This window comes from Schistocerca cancellata, chromosome 3, assembly GCF_023864275.1.
Source record: "Schistocerca cancellata isolate TAMUIC-IGC-003103 chromosome 3, iqSchCanc2.1, whole genome shotgun sequence".
NCBI classification, from domain to species: domain Eukaryota; kingdom Metazoa; phylum Arthropoda; class Insecta; order Orthoptera; family Acrididae; genus Schistocerca; species Schistocerca cancellata.
This window is the reverse complement of record NC_064628.1, coordinates 564,726,557-564,743,927: the sequence shown is the minus strand read 5'-3', so window position 1 is coordinate 564,743,927 and position 17,371 is coordinate 564,726,557. Positions and strand designations below refer to the sequence as shown.

At 44.5% G+C, this 17,371-nt stretch overlaps 1 long non-coding RNA gene across 2 annotated transcripts in view; it reads left to right on the top strand.

Moving 5' to 3' along the window:
* LOC126176808 (uncharacterized) overlaps window positions 1-17,371 on the top strand; it is a 535,961-nt gene that overhangs the window by 91,073 nt on the left and 427,517 nt on the right. The window lies entirely within an intron of this gene.

Sequence of the window (17,371 nt, the reverse complement as noted above, 5' to 3'; positions counted from 1 at the left end):
TGGTTGAGTGCTACGTGAGCACGCGAGAGGGCAACAGATATTCGACCATCACTTCACACCGTGACACTGAAACAGGCGTGTTATCTGTGCACGATACATAGACAATGACTGGCGGGGTGATTAATGTTCACCGTTGTGTAACATGCAAGTGGAAACAGGTGTCACGCTAGTGGACGTACAGCTTCAGTAATAGAAAGCTCTTTATATCTCAGTGGTTCAGTGGACACTAGTAAAGTGTTGAACCGTTACAGTTACCGAATGTGATACACCCTGGTCACGTTTCGTTGGTAGCGCTTACGGCCAGTTGAAATCACTAATACAATTGCCTCATACTGAAATATTTACGTTTCTAGACGATTACACCCAGGAAAATGTGACGCTTCACACATCCACGGAAAATCGTGGTCCTAAGCGCACATCTGGTTGATGTGAGTCCTAGTGTCTACGCCACACTAGAGCCAGAGTAAGCTGCAGTTCCTCTTGCCGTCAGTATTCGTAACAGGTTAACTGGCACGTATAAGAAAGAAGAATTACTACTACTCCTTTACACCGTACCGAACGGAAGCGAACACAGCGAACGAGCTATTGCGGACAATTCGCCCGAGTTCAATACAATTCACTTGTACCCCGCGAACAATCGTATAAATTGTACGTCTACATCTATACTTCCACACACCACATGGTGTGTGGAAGAGGGTATTTTCATTTCACTACCGCATCCCCCTTTTCGTGTTCCGCGCATGGTTCAAGGGAAAAACGATTGATGGTAAGCCACCGCGTGGGCTCGAATCTCTCTCAGTTCTATCTCCTTAGCCTTCTCGCGGGATATACGTAGGAGGAAGCAATATATAGGTTGACCCTTCTAGGAACGAACACTCGTCGAATCTTAACAGTAGACCATGCCGTGGTGCAGAACGCCTCTCATGCAGTGTGCCACTGGAGTTGTCTGAGACGCTTTTACGCGTTCTAAATAAACCTGTAACGAAATGTAATGCTCTTATATGAGTTTTCTCTATGTCCTCTGTCAACCATATACCGTACGGATTCCAGTCTCACGAGCAGTATTCAAGCATCGGTCGAACGAGTGTTTTGTAAGTTACGTCTTTTGTTGACGATCTACTTTTCCTGAGTCTTCTCCTAAAGAATCTCACCTGGTATGTGTATATTTTATGGAGGTAACTGATTCCAGGTATTGTTCTGCGATACTGTAACCGTACAGCGAAGCGTCTTTCATCGGTGTATTCGCAGTACGTTATATTCTTTTATGTTGAGGGTCAATTGCCACTCCCTGCACCAATCGTCGACGTTCTGCAGGTCTTCCTGTATTTCGCAACAATCTTCTAGTGTTACGATTTCTCTGTGTTCAACAGCATCATTGGCGAAATGCCTCAAGGAACGTTATCTACCAGGTCAATTACGTACATTATGAAAAGTAATGGTCCTGTAACACTCCCATGTCAATGACGTGCTGCGTTCTGTTTGCTAAAAGCTCTTCAGTCGATTCACACAGTTGGTCTGATATTACGTACGCTCATACCTGTTCCATTAGGCGGCAGTGCTGAACTGTATCCAACGCCTTCGGGAAGGTGACACCTCACTGGGCGACTTTATCTACTGCTTTCTGAGTCTCGTGGTCGAACAGAACGAGATGGGTTTCACACGGTCGTTGTTTTCGGAAACCATGTTGTTTAACAAAGAGGACATTTTCCTCTCCAGAAATTGGAGGCAACGGAAGCGGATACGAAAGAAGGAGCATAGCTTGTTAACCTTAGGAACGCTGTGTTACTGTCTTTTTGCGCCAGTAATTGCCATGCAGATTTTATTCGATACAGCACTAGTTATAGCCACGATAAAAATCTGTGGTATTCAGACAGGATTAGTTTGCGTGGCGACCACGTTGATTTTGTCGAACCAAGGACACTGGTGTAGGAAAAGAGGAATGTAGACATAGTCTCTGAATTTGTACGTCAAAAAATGGTTCAAATGGCTCTGAGCACTATGGGACTTAACATCCGAGGTCATCAGTCCCCTAGAACCGGGAACTACTTAAACCTAACTAACCTAAGGACAGCACACACAGCCATGGCAGAGGCAGGATTCGAACCTGCGACCGTAGCGGTCGCGCGGTTCCAGACTGAAGCGCCTAGAACTGCTCGGCGACAAAGGCCGTCTAATTTGTACGTAAGTGTGAAGTGTTTGGAGGTAGTGATCTTAAGACTGAGATGCAACTCCAACTTTTCTTAGTACTAGTTCAAAACTTTGCACATAACTCGGTTGAGGCTCTTCACTGGTTTTGTCAATAGAACTGAGGAGGAAACGTCAAAGCAGAATATTAACTACCGACGATCGACATAAATCAACATAAGCTGAAGAATGGGTAGCGTATGCTGTGTGGTTGTTAGCAACTGGAGAAATTTATGTTATTAATTGTTTCGCATTCCAGTGACTGTTATTCTCAGGTAGCTCCCGATTTCTGAAGTGATATGTGTGAAGTATTGCAGGGACATTATTACAGCACGTATGGTAGATAATATCAATAAGGTATGAGTAATGAAATGTGAAATGCTTATACAACATGTCACGTAAGCAATCGTATATCCTCGTAGATGGGAGATACCGTGATCGCAGGAAAATGATTTTTATTGCTTAGGTGGGTACATAAAAAAAAATTAAAACTGTAGTGGCACAGTGGTACATTAACTAGGAAATTACAGCCACGAAGAACTTAAACAATGGAAATAACCAGGTCTTTTGAATATTTTTAATTTTAATTATCACAGTATATACATATCTTTACCTACCCGCATAGCATAAAGCGCACTGCCGTAGCTCGCGAGACAGGAATGTAACCGAAACTCGGATCTAATAACCGCGGCAGATGAACGACCGTGTGCTGTTGCGTTGACAAGCCTGACTGTGGATTTTAGGCGGTTTCGCACGTTCTTTTAGGAAAATGCTCGGAGGGCCCCCAATTTTCGCCCAGACCGTACTACATAAAAAAAGTTAAAATACGGTTTCGCATAGAACAAAGTTTACACAATGATGGTACGACTTCCTTCCCTTAGGTAACTAACGACTCTGTCACCTGTGAATGTGAACCGAACGTGACTGAATGATGTCCATTCAAGCTCGGCTATCGAGAATCCTCATTCGCTTGTGTTCGTTTCTGTGTGTTCCAGGCTATAGTGTTTACAGTTCCCTTTACGACGTGACCATTAGAAACGGAAAGAAGGCCATTGCGATGTACTGTCATTGTTGTAAAATGAACTTCAAGTCTTCTTGTACCACATTATTGGCAAAAACCTCCATCTGAATATTTCTAAAAATGATTTTTCTTTCTTTTTTTTTGCAGGTACGATACTCAAAGGCAAGACCACTGTCTTCTGCGAAAGGCGCGGTTTCTTTTAACAGCGTTTATTCTTTACAGATTCTCTAGTATCGTGGAAGTTATTCCCCAAGGGCTAACAGATGTCCTATCATCTCGTCTCTTCTTTTTGTTAGTGTTTTCCACATATCCCTTTCCTAGCTGAATCTCAGGAGACTCTCTCCATTCCTTACCTTATCACTGTGCCTAATTTTCAATTTTCTCTGTAGCAGAACATATCAAATGGTTAGATTCTCTTCTGCTCCAGGTTTCCCACAGTGTGTATTTCACTACAATGTCGTAATCCGTACCTACATTCCAAGGAATTTCGCCCTGAAATAAAGGCTTGTGTTTGATGCTAGAGGTTTCTCTTCGGCAGGTATCTCCTTTTTGTCAGTTCTAGCTTGTTTTTTATGTCTTCCTTGCTCCGTCCGTCATGGGTTATTTTGCTGTCTGGGTTGCAGAATTCCTTAACTTCCTCTACTTCGTAATCTCGAATACTGATACAAAGTTTCTCACTGTTCTCATTTGTGATACTTCCTTCTGTTTATCCTCGTTCCTATTCTGTACCCAGTAGACTGTTCATTCAGTTCAACAGATCCTGTAAGTCTTTTTCACTTTGATTCAGTGTAGGAATGTCATCAGTGACCCTTATTATCGCCAGTTTTCCATCTAGACTTTTAACACCACTCTTGAACCTGTAGTGTTACGATTTAGACTCAACGCCTCAAGGACCAGCTCAGAGCTTCGACTCGTTATTGTTCCTACCCGTATATTCGAAGCTCCACAGGAACTGATGGACTGTCTGTCCTAATGGAAAGCATATGACATTAGCTGCAGCCTAAATGGAGTACTAATTGCCAGACGACATTTTCCTACTCCTTAGGGAAATACACATTGCAATGAACACTTTTTACAAATTAAATTAGTGCACTGCACTAAGATCCATACCAGTAACGGCCAGAGTACTGCAGTTACCAAATTTGAGCACTGTTTTTGTATTTAGAAGGAATATACCGCAATTACCCACGTGGTCATGACGCCTGAGGTTCTCTGCGATTTCCCTAAATCAGTTCAATAATTCAAGTCTTGAACGTATTTCAATTTATTTAACTAGATTAAAATGCAATCAATACTGATAATGTTGCTATTTATGAAGATATGAAGGTCACCGGTTACCTCCAATGTTTAAAGTAGCTTCACTTCATATCACTTGAGGCTCTTTCTTGAATGGATCAAAATTTTCGTGTATTTTGTGGACGCTTGATGATGTACTGCATGTTGGATTCTGTCTCGAGTTCTTCCGCCGAAGTTTCCTTAACAATTGTCCTGACGTTTTGCCAGTACGAGTAAATTGGATTGTCAAAGGTTCAATCAAATTGTTAGTGGCGGACTGGTCCAGTCTGCTACAAGGAATCGAGGGACTACTCGTGATGGGAAAACTACAATATAATCGTTAAATGAACTTCAATCTAGAAACCTGAGGCAGAAGCCAACTCGGATGGATGTATTAGTAAGGAAGTCACTTATGCTGATGAGCGGAAACATTGTGACCAACTGCTTAATTGTGTGTTGGCTCCATTGTAAGTGGATCTAAGTAGACTCTAACAGCTCGCGTTTTTCGCCAGCCTTCTGTTTTTGCACCATCTACGTCGTCTGAATTCCTCTGAGGGCTAATTTCCACTACTTCCCTTTCGTTAAAAATTTCCTTCCCTCAGACAACAGTTAATCGGTACGAAACAGTAGCTGACTTACGCTTCTCTCTTCGACTTTCTTCACCTACAAACAGGAAAATACCCACAAAGGTACCCATTGGAGGCTGAGAAAATTTTTCGTAATGGATACTTCCGAACGTAGAGAGGAGTGGAAGAATCACGTTGACTCCAACATGCAGCTGATAATTCTATGCGAAAGTCGCCGTCTCAGCTTAACGAGTTACCACACACGTGGAGGAATGAACATAGTTCCGCAGTAAACTGAAACGTGAGGATACTACAAACGCTGAATATTTACGGGAAACCTCAAAACCTTTCGAAAGACATGGGCTACAGATACACATGCACATGCACATGCAACGCACACACACAATGTAAATAACAGGTAAGCAAATGAGAAAAGAGTCGTAAAGGGAACGCATAGTTACGAAGATGATTGTGACATGAAAAATGTGTCGATGATTTATAAGTGTACGGACAGTGCGACCTCTATAGCTATATGAGCGGAAACGCAGGTTCCGGCGGAGAAACGGTTATATATCAGTACTAGTATATTAATGTAAAAATTATGACGTGAACTATTTGCTAATCTATAAGCACCGGATATAAAAATAAAACTGTATTGTTACAGATTAAATTCACTAAAACGCCGTTATGTAAACGTATTTGGAACAAACTAGAACGCAGAAGGCGTTTCAATTTATAAAACTAAAATTTACTTCTAAATTTATGTCTACAAATATTCTCTACTTTCTACGTTCCGGTATATGTTTGATGATACTATCGGTATAGTTACGATTTTCACCTTTCCTGTTCCCATTGTAAAATGCGACCGGTAAGAACTGCTGTCAATAACCCTCCACATGAGCTCGAATTTCTCTGGTGTTCCCATCATGTTATCTCTCTAGCTGCACTTGGGTGGAAGGAATACACTGCCTCGTCCTTCAGGGAACTTACCCACTCGGTATATCAATAGTGTACCGTTTCGTGATATACCATGTCACTCTTGTAGCATTTTGGCACCTGTCACTGCAATTTGACGAGTGTTCCGTGATGCTCCTGCGGTAGCTAAAGAAACCTGTGAATGATCTCGACGCTCTTCTCTGTACCGTCTCTATCCCTCTATATAGTATTGGATCTCCTTTTGTCCAGCGTAGTGCAGCAACTTGGCGTGGCATGAACTCAATACGTCGTTGGAACTCCCCTGCAGAAATACTGAGCCACTACCGCCGTCCATAATTGTGAAAATGTTGCCGGTGCAAGATTTTTCTCATGAGCTGTCCTCTCGATTGTGTCCCATAAAAGTTCGATGGGATTCATGTCGGCGATCTGGGTGGCCAAATCATTTGCTTGAGTTGTCCAGAATGTTCTTCAAACTAGTCGCAAACAATTGTGGCCCGGTGACATGGCGCATTGGCGTCCATAAAAATTCCATCACTGTTTGCGAACATGACGTCCGTGAATGGCTGTAAATAGTTTCCAAGTATCCGAACATAACCGAGGACCCAGTACGTCCTGTGTAAACACAGCCCACACCATTATACAGCCACCACGAGCTTGTAGGGGGCCTTGTTGGCAACCTGAGTCCATTGCTTCGTTGGGGTCTACACCACTCTCGAACCCTACCGTCAGCTCTTACCAACAAATGTGGACTCATCTGACCAGGTCACGGTTTTGTAGTCGTCTTGGGTCAAATAGATATGGTCACAAGCCCAGGAGAGGCACTGCAGGTGATTTCGTGCTGTTGGCAAAGACACTGTCTGTCGTCTGCTGTCATAGATCCTTAACGCTAAATTTCTCGCACTGTCATAAAGGATACGTTCGTCGTACGTCCCGCATTGATTTCTGCAGTTACTTCGTGCAATTTTGGTTGTCTGTTGCCAATGACAGCCCTATGCAGACGTCGCTACTCTCAGTCGTTAGATGAAGCCCGTCGGCCACTGCATTGTTCCTGGTGAGAGGCAATGTCTAAAATGCGGTATTCGCGGCACACTCTAGACACTGTGGATCTTGGAATACTGAATTCCGAAGCGATTTTCGAAACGCATCGTCCCATGCGTCTAGCTCCAACTACCATTCCGCATTCAAAGTCTGTACTTCCTCTCTTGCGGCCATAATCACATCCGAAAAATTTTCAAATGAATCATCTGTGTACAAATGACGGCTCCACTGGTCCACTGCCTTTCCATACCTTGTGTACGTGATTCTACCGCCATCTGTATATGTTCGTATCGCTATCCCGTGACTTTTGTTATCAGTGTATAAAACTCATTTGGGGTATTCCAACTGTTAAATTTAGATAGATCTATAAGTGTGTTGGGTTATGTCCGCTAAGAAGTTCTGTATGCAACCACAAAGTCATATTTTGTTCGCTAAACGACATTAAGTAACAGTATCTCTTGCCTTCGGACCTCTAGGAATACAACATCAGTCTGGCTGCCATTTCCTACTGCCGCTCATGGATAAACAGAATGAGTTGAATTTCTCATGATCGCTGTTTGTGCAATCCATGTAGATATTAAACGTTTTCCACATTTCATCAACAGATAACGTCAGCGACATAATCCAACAAATATGTCTACTTATCAGAAGTCCCAGCCAGTCCTGATAATTGTGGATGGGGTGGCCTTGCAGTACACAGCACACAGCATGTTGTTATCAACGGAGAGACGTCTACAGACATTAAAGTAACCTCTGGCGTGCCACAGGGGAGTGTTATGGGACCATTGCTTTTCACAATATATATAAATGACCTAGTAGATAGTGTCGGAAGTTCCATGCGGCTTTTCGCGGATGATGTTGTAGTATACAGAGAAGTTGCAGCATTAGAAAATTGTAGCGAAATGCAGGAAGATCTGCAGCGGATAGGCACTTGGTGCAGGGAGTGGCAACTGACCCTTAATATAGACAAATGTAATGTATTGCGAATACATAGAAAGAAGGATCCTTTATTGTATGATTATATGATAGCGGAACAAACACTGGTAGCAGTTACTTCTGTAAAATATCTGGGAGTATGCGTGCGGAACGATTTGAATTGGAATGATCATATAAAATTAATTGTTGGTAAGGCGGGTACCAGGTTGAGATTCATTGGGAGAGTCCTTAGAAAATGTAGTCCATCAACAAAGGAGGTGGCTTACAAAACACTCGTTCGACCTATACTTGAGTATTGCTCATCAGTGTGGGATCCGTACCAGATCGGGTTGACGGAGGAGATAGAGAAGATCCAAAGAAGAGCAGCGCGTTTCGTCACAGGGTTATTTGGTAACCGTGATAGCGTTACGGAGATGTTTAACAAACTCAAGTGACAGACTCTGCAAGAGAGGCGCTCTGCATCGCGGTGTAGCTTGCTCGCCAGGTTTCGAGAGGGTGCGTTTCTGGATGAGGTATCGAATATATTGCTTCCCCCTACTTATACCTCCCGAGGAGATCACGAATGTAAAATTAGAGAGATCAGAGCGCGCACAGAGGCTTTCAGACAGTCGTTCTTCCCGCGAACCATACGCGACTGGAACAGGAAAGGGAGATAATGACAGTGGCACGTAAAGTGCCCTCCGCCACACACCGTTGGGTGGCTTGTGGAGTATAAATGTAGATGTAGATGTAGACACCAGATGGAAAGAAGGGAGAGAAGCACACCATATTTCTCAGTGGGACTGGAGAGACGAAAAGACTACTTTGAACAGGAACAGTAGTCAACAATGAAACAGTGAATGCTGTATTCAAATATGAAGCAATCAGTGAAAGGCTCCGCTACCTGAGAATCAAGTGAAGATTTAAGAAAGTTTCCATTTTCTCTGTACATCCCACGTGAAATGATGCTAGAAGGAAAGCAAATCCCTTCTTTCGTGCGAGTATATCAGCGAACGTCTTTTCTTATTGAGCGATTTTGAATTCCCATTCCGTTGTCACTTAGCTCAATTTCAACTTTGTGTGTGTGTGTGGGGGGGGGGGGGGATGAGGGGAGGGGAGGGGAGGGGAGTAGCTCCACAGCCTCAACGTATTTTGAGAAAGGAAACGTGGTTCAAGTACGCTATATTCTCGTTATTATCGGTGCAATTGGTCCATTTAAGCCGTGGGTCGTTTTAAAGCTTTTATCTCAAGCTTCCAGCTTCATTTTGCATTCTAATGCATCGCTGGTACACGTGGACAGGTGTACATCGTATTTTAACTTTTCATTGTGTCAGATTAATCACTGAGTGCCTGTATAGTTGGTTTTTGTTGGTCTACGAACTTCACGTGAGTCTAAAACTTCTCATATTATTAGACGGGTCGTCAAAATTTTATATTCTAGTTCACTGAATGGTTCTCGCAATCCTCCCCTTACGCTCATATTTTATTTTTTTCTTCTTAATCTTTGAAGCGGCTCTCTTTACTTCTATATACACATTCGAACACGGCTACTGAACCGTCATCACAACTTTCTCATACAGGTATATAGCGTGGTGTACAGTACTTCTGAATTTTATCAATTTATACTACACACATTCTTTTCAGGGGTCCACGTTTATTCTTGATAGTTCAAGTATATTTTCATGTTATTCTTAACATTTTTAACGTCTGTAATCATCGGAACATTAAAATCCTTATGGTCACCCTTCCTCTACGATAGCCAAATCGAAAGGGGGCCCATTACTAGGACATATCATCATCTTGAATCATGTCTCTTATCAATTACTCGTCGTAATTTTCAGGAAAAAGGTCAGGGCTACCTCATGCGAATTCGCGTCTCTTCTTCCATTATATAACTGGCATAATGAAATCTCCTCCCTTGTTTAGGAAAATTACTATGATTATCTGTAACTTTTTCCGTGGCATTCTGCCGCTACAACTTTTGTGGCGGAGGTCTATGAAAAAAGAGAAAACAAACATTTTACCATATTTGGCCGACCTTCTACGCATGCCCCCGTGAATGTTACTTCGCTTTTGGACCATAATATCCTCAGCAGATGTTACCAATTTCCTTACGGCAATCAATATCCAGACCTAATAGGCATCCAGATCAACTCTGTGTTATATATTCTTGTCGGAATTTAGGATTTTGCTACTGTTCAGGTTTCATCCACATTTCTGTTCCTGAAGTTTACGTGTATTATTAGCGTAAACACTTAAGACTAGTTCCGGAATCGTACCATGGACGCTCCTGCAGGTAAATAATAACCTATAAACATATTCTCTTTGTGTCCTCGATTACGGTACGCTATTTACCATCAGTCCCTCTAACTTAAAAAAAAAAAAAAGAGGAACAGATGCACCACAAGTACTCTGCTACACGAGTAGGCAATTCCACTGAGAAGTGCATGACTGAAATATTGAGGAGGGCCTCTACCACTCTCACCCACAGTCATAGAACTGTCTGAGCCTGCGGTTTAGGCCCTCAACTCGATTCCAGAGCAGACAATCGCGACCTTCTCTGGGTACGATCCAGCAAATCCTGAGCCGTGTTTCCAACACATATGCGAGGCCTCTGACTCAACCAGTCGTCTAAAGGAACCTATAATGGCCTCAGAATTCAACAGGTAGGAGTCACTGATGCACTCAAAAGCTGTGATTTGCAGCCAGTATATGAAGAATTACTTGTATTATAACAAACAGAGATGAGACCACTACTTCACGGCAGAAGAAATGTACCGTTTAAAGTTGAAAGTGTGTAAGCGGAAAGTAGATGAATTCGATATCCCCTGCCAGAAATATCACGTCCAGAGTTATCTGGACTGCAATAGGAACTCTTCTAATGCATAAACCAGTAGCTGCAAGTCGTTTGTGCGATGCGAACTCTATGGGAAAAAATGAGTCAGAAGCACCTTCCATCGCAAAATAGTAGGAAATCTCCATTAAGTACGTTGTACAAGCAACAGAAATACTTTGGTGGTGGGAGACTGAAGGATTTTAAGTACGAATTTCTGGAACATCCACGCTGTTCACCAAGACTGGCAATCTCCATTACAACCTGCTTCCACGTCTAAACCCATTTACGACTGGAATGTGTTTCCAGTCCACTAAGAGGATTTGGAAGACATAGACGGGTATTTGCAGACCTTCCCGAAACCAGCTTCATGGAGACGCAATAAAATGAAACATATGCAGACGTACTTTCGATGCCATTTATTACGTAGCAGTCGGTTTCGAGGACTCAGTATACCATCTTCAGGCGGTAACTGACGCTGACAGGGTCTGCTCCATTCGTATACACAATCACCCACTTAGCGTCAGTTAAGGCCTGAAGATGACGCATTGAGTCACCGAAACTAGTTTCCGTACAATAAATAACTTCGAAAGGACGGCTGCAGGTAGTTCATTTTATTACTGAAGTGAACTGCCGAAGTCCCACAAACCTTCAGTCAGAAGGACGGAAATACAAAAACTGCATGGTTGGAATCTAATTACTAGAGAAACAATGACAAAATACAGCCTCTCATTGTCATGCCGAATAATATTCTCATTGTCCTCGTTTTTATTACGATAATGTCAGGATGTTAACGTCTACCACAAACAAAGAGGCAGTGTCAGCCGAGAAACTCTGTGCTTGGACAGATGTGAACCGCTGCGTGATACGCGACGCTTGCCAGATTTTGGATTTGTTGCTGTGTGGCGGAAGATCACTGGGGCGGAACAGCTAGATGCGTGCGTCCGCGGACAGATTTACGCTAATGGCTGGCTGGCTGAGCGCGCAGCCGCTGTTATTTCACGGCCGTCCCCGGCAGTCGCGACCCAGTTACTGCGGGCCGCGGCGCACTGGGCTAGGCGAGCTGCAGTCCACGGGGATTAGTATCCAAGATAAAGGGGCTGTACACAGCACCAAGGCGAGCGGCGTCTGGCGCAGGCCTATCCGTGCCGAAATACGGGTATTTAGTACTTGCTACGAAGAAAGACAAGCGAGTACTACAACGCGTTAAATTAGAGGAACGTAAAAATAAAAACATAGTATATGAATCAAGTGTATCGTCTTTCTACACTACAACTGCAGACATATATTGACAGGCTTCTTTATTCATAAGAGCAAGAAGCTGCTTATCTTTAAGCAAGTTACTGTGGTGCAAACTCTTCCATAATAGTCCATGTTAGCCTCACCGCTGGTGAAGTACAAGTCCCACTATGTACACTACGCAGTCGCTAAGTACTGATTGACTCTGAGCTCTATCTGCGACTCTTAACTGCGACTTAATGGTTGTCTATGACTGACTGGCCCTCCAGTCCGTGGTGGCGATCTAAATACTGGCATTTAGCGTTGGCGGCACGTCCTTGCGAGTCTGTCTTTGGTCGCTCTCCAAATAGGCGCTTTTGATTCAGCGCCTATTGTTGATGTTCTTGCAACCTCTTTGCCGACCAGAGCACTGGCGACAGCTTACGTCAGTACATTCCCCCCCCCCCCCACCCCCAACCCCCGAAATTCCGCACTGTTGTCATGTAGGGAGGCTGCGAACGACAATGGGGAGCGAGGCAGGGCTCTGGATCTAGAGACGAGCTGGGAGCTGTGACTGTGGAGGACGGCATACTCCCGACCGTACCTCGCCATCTGGCTCGTGAACAACAGGAACATCCTCCAGAAAACTATTGCCAGGGTACACGCCTAGGCTGGAGGGAATGTCCTGGGGCGATGACGACGACGGCGATGGCTACTGCGATGGTGTCGGCGAGTGGAGATGGCTGGAGCGAGGTCGCATCGTCCATCTAGTCCTCCTGAGTTGCACTGGTGGCACAAGCCGGCGGCTGCGATGGCTGCGCAGTCCCGTGAGGCCGTGAATCTGGGGTGAGAACAGCAGCTCAATCACGGGGCAAATGACACGCAAGAATTTGGTTCTGGTGGCGGCGCTGCAAACCATCGGGACCTGCAATCAAGTACATGAAAGAGCCAATGCGTTCCTGGATCACGCCTTTTTCCCAGAGCCCACGGTGGCCATAAAGCCTGAAAAGAACGAGATCGCGCAGCGCAAAGCGATACTTGCGGACCAAAGGCGGCGCCGGATGCTGCGGGCGGTGTAGCAAGTGTAGCAGCGTCCGATGGCTGCGGCCGGGCAAAAGTTCCACCGGTGATGGTCCGTCTCTTAGGTGGAAGCGATAGGAGGTGAGAAAGAGTTGCAGTGCCTTTTCCCGTGTGTGCAGTGCCTCTTGCCATGTAAAGCTTAGCCATCTGATCCTTAACAGTGAGTACGAAGTGTTCTGCTTCTCTGTTGGACTCTGGGTGAAACGGAGCACTTGTTAGGTGACGAACGCCATTTCGTTCACAAAAATGTTCAAAATCACGTGAACTGAGATCCATTGTCCGACACAAGTACTTCTGGCAAACCTACTATGCAGTATGTGGAGGACAACGCTTCAATGGTGCTACTTGACGTGGTAGAAGCCATAGGCACCGGAAATAGGAACTTGCTGAAAGAGTCTACCACTTTGAGCCAACGAGCGTTCCAAAATGGTCCTGCAAAGTCCATGTGCACTCGTCGCTAAGGGGATTGAGTCATAGGCCAAGCTGAGAATGTCTGTGGCAAAGCAGATCAGTGTTCCGCACATGCACGACACTATCACATCCTCGGTTCAATGTGGGCATCGATTCCCTACCAAATACAGTGTCATCGCGCTAACTGTTTAGTGCGAATAATTCCCCAATGTCCTTGATGGAGCAATCGAAACACATCTCTTTTTTTCAACACTGTAAATAAGCACAGGCGATTGTCCGCTGTCATTTTCAACTACACACAACTAAAAAATTTGCGTCATCCCTCGGTTCCGAGAGTTGCGGAACCTGTACAGCAAAGTGGAATAGACATCAACATAAATATAATTCCCGCCCCTTTTATTGCTCATGAAAACCACACATTGCATGTTGAACCACCATACAGTGAGACCTTCAGAGGTGGTGGTCCAGTTTGCCATACACACGGGTACCTCTAATAGCCAGTAACACGTCCACATGCATTGATGCATGCCTGTATTCGTCGTGACATGCTATCCACAAGCTCATCAAGGCACTGTTGGTCCAGATTATCCCACTCCTCAACGGCGATTCGGCATTGATCCCTCAGAGAGGTTGGTGGTTCACGTCGTCCATAAGAGCCCTTTTCAATTTATCCCATACATGATCGATAGGGTTCACGTCTGGAGAACATACCGGTCACTCTAGTCGAGCGATTTCGTTAGCCTGTAGTAAGTCATTCACAAGATGTGCACAATGGGGGCGCGAATTGTTGTCCATGAGGACGAATGCCTTGCCAATATGCTGCCGACATGGTTGCACTATCGGTCGGAGGATGGCATTCACGAACCGTACAGCCGTTACGGCGCCTTCCATGACCACCAGCGGCGTACGTCTGCCCCACATAATGCCACCCTAAAGTAGCAGGTAGCCTCCACCTTGCTGCATTCGCTGAACAGTGTGTCTAAGGCGCTCAGCCTGACCGGGTTGCCTCCAAATGCGTCTCCGACGATTGTCTGGTTGAAGGCATATGCGACACTCATCGGTGAAGAGAACGTGATGCCAATCCTGAGCGATCCATTCGGCATGTGGTTGGGCCCATCTGTACCGCGCTGCATGGTGCCGTGGCAGCAAAGATGGACCTCGCCACTGAGGTCGGGAGTGAAGTTGCGCGTCATGCTGCCTATTACGCACAGTTTGAGTCGTAACACGACGTCCTGTGGCTGCACGAGAAGCATTACTCAACATGGTGGAGTTCCTGTGAGGGTTCCTCCGAGCCATAAGTTATCCACTGCAGTAGTAGCCCTTGGTTGGCCTGAGCGAGGCATGTCATCGACAGGTTCTGTCTCTGCGTATCTCCTTCATGTCCGAACAACATCGCTTTAGTTCACTCCGAGACGTTTGGACACTTCTTGTTGAGGGCCCTTTCTGGCACAAAATAACAATGCGGACGCGATCGAACCGCGGTATTGACTGTCTAGGTATAGTTGAACTACAGGCTGTGTACCTCCTTCCTGGTGGAATGACTGGAACTGATCGACTATCTGACCCCCTTCGTCTAATAGGCGCTGCTCATGCAAGATTGTTTACATCTTTGCCAAGTTTATTGACATCTCTGAACAGTTAAAGGGATATTATCTGTGATACAATATCCATAGTCAACACCTGTCTTCAGGAGTTCTGGGAACTTAGGTGATGCAAAACTTTTTTTGATGTGAATGTAATCACACATTGTTGTACCGAAAGCTTATGCCGACGTGCAAAATATTGGCCCACAACTGAGTTCTAGATACTATTCAGTGAACGACGCCAAGAGGTGCGAATATAAAGTAACAAAATCTTGAGATCAGGGTCTGCTTCCGAGGCCTGTGGAATTCTTCTGTAATGCAAGGGAAAAAGATTCCAGCATTTCAGAGTCCTGTGGATCGATTTAGCAACAAGATACGGCAGATGCATCAAAATCAGAGTCTGGACCAATCGGAAGGCGAGATAGGGCGTCCGCACTGCCATGCTTTGTGTTAGTTCTGTACACGAAAAGCAGTAAAGCCCAGCGTTACATTTTTTGAGCAGTGTGTGTAGGATTCAGTTTTGACGGGTGAAACAGGGACTGCAAGGGCTTGTGATCTGTCACTAAAAAGAACTTGCAACCATAAAATTGTGATGGAATTTTGTCACACCATACACAACATTGAGAGCTTCTTTCTTTATTTGAGAATAATTGCACTGAGTTTGAGTTACCAACTTTGCGGCAAAAGCAATAGGTCTGTCTTGCGCACCAATTCTGTGCGAAAGCACAGCGCCGATTCCGTGGGAAGAAGCGTCGACTTGCAAAACTACTGGCTTGGCAGGGTCAAAATACACTAAACATCTGTCACTAAGCAAAGCATTTTTGAGTATCTGAAATGTGTCTTGACTTTAATCCACACAAAAAGAACATTTCTGCGACGCAAGCGATGCAATGGTGTCGCGATGTGGGTGGCATTCGATGTAAACCGAATGTGGTATGTCATCTTGCCTAGTATTGACTGCAGTTCAGACACATTGCGAGGAACAGGCAGGTAACGGATTGCGAAAAAAGAGATTGAAGGGGATGCACACCCTGACTGTGTATCACATGACCTAAGTACTGCTGTTTGAAAAAAGTCACACTTCTCGAGACGACACTTGAGTCCTGCTTCTGCTGGGGGTGGAGGGGGCGGGGTAGCCATGGTGTACACAAATACACTACAGCAAGAAAACAAGCAAAACCACTGAAAAGAGAAATTTGATTAGTTCTGCCGCTCCCCTTTTGGAATACATGCAAGAACACAATAAAAAATTAGCATTATGATCAGCCCTACAACCGAAAACGCAAGAGAATAAAGCAAAATCTTCGGATAAATGAATTAATCTCGATCCTGACTGTTGAATTATCCTCGTCCCCACTTTTGCGTCGTCTCGTTGACACGGTAGAGTCTTGTACAATGGGAAGCAAAGTGGTCGGTATCGTCTTTCTACAATACAACAACACACATTCATAACAACAAGAAGCTACTGATCTTTAAGCAAGTTGTTGTGGTACAAGCTCTTCCCTAATAGTCCATATTAGCCTCACTGCTGGTGAAGTGCACTACTCTGGTCGCTAGATACTGACTGACTCTGATCAAGAGACTGTGACTCTGTCTGCGATGGACTGGCCCTCCAGTCCGTGGCGGCGATCTAAATACTGGCAGTCGAGAGGGCGTTGGCGGCGCGTTGCTTGCGAGTCTGTCTTTGTCCTGATAGGCGCACTTGATTCAGTGCCCATTATCGATCTTCTCGCAATCTCTTCGCCGACCCATATGCTGGTGACAGCTTATACCAACTCAAACAAAATGAATACCAACAAGAGGAGTATGAACAGTAATAAGAGACAAATATAGCTGCTGAGTTTGAAAAGACTACTTTACAAAGATGGTCATGAATTACGTATTTTAATTGAATGAGCCTGTATTTGACAAGAAATGAGTTCAAACTCTGTCTGCTCAATTTCTCATGGGGTTTCCTAAATACTCGAGATAAATCCCATGAGTAGTCCTTAAAAGCGGTCATTTATGGTGCCTTCCGCATCATTGTCCGATCAGAGTTGAGCTTTTTGAGATTTCTGATCTACAGTTCTTTCGACAGGTCAGCATCCTGCCTTGCTTATGGTGATGTTTCTAAACTATGTACTTTTGTTTTTTTGGTACTTACGAATGCTTATTATTGCATGACTACAGCTAATGATACTTTCCTACACTTATTCACTGCCTTTTCACATTTTCAACGGTATGTTATCTTAAAAGCATTAACATATTGTGTAATACACTGTTAAATAGATCTCTCAGAAGTTCGCTTTTACTTTTAGAATTGGCTTCTCAT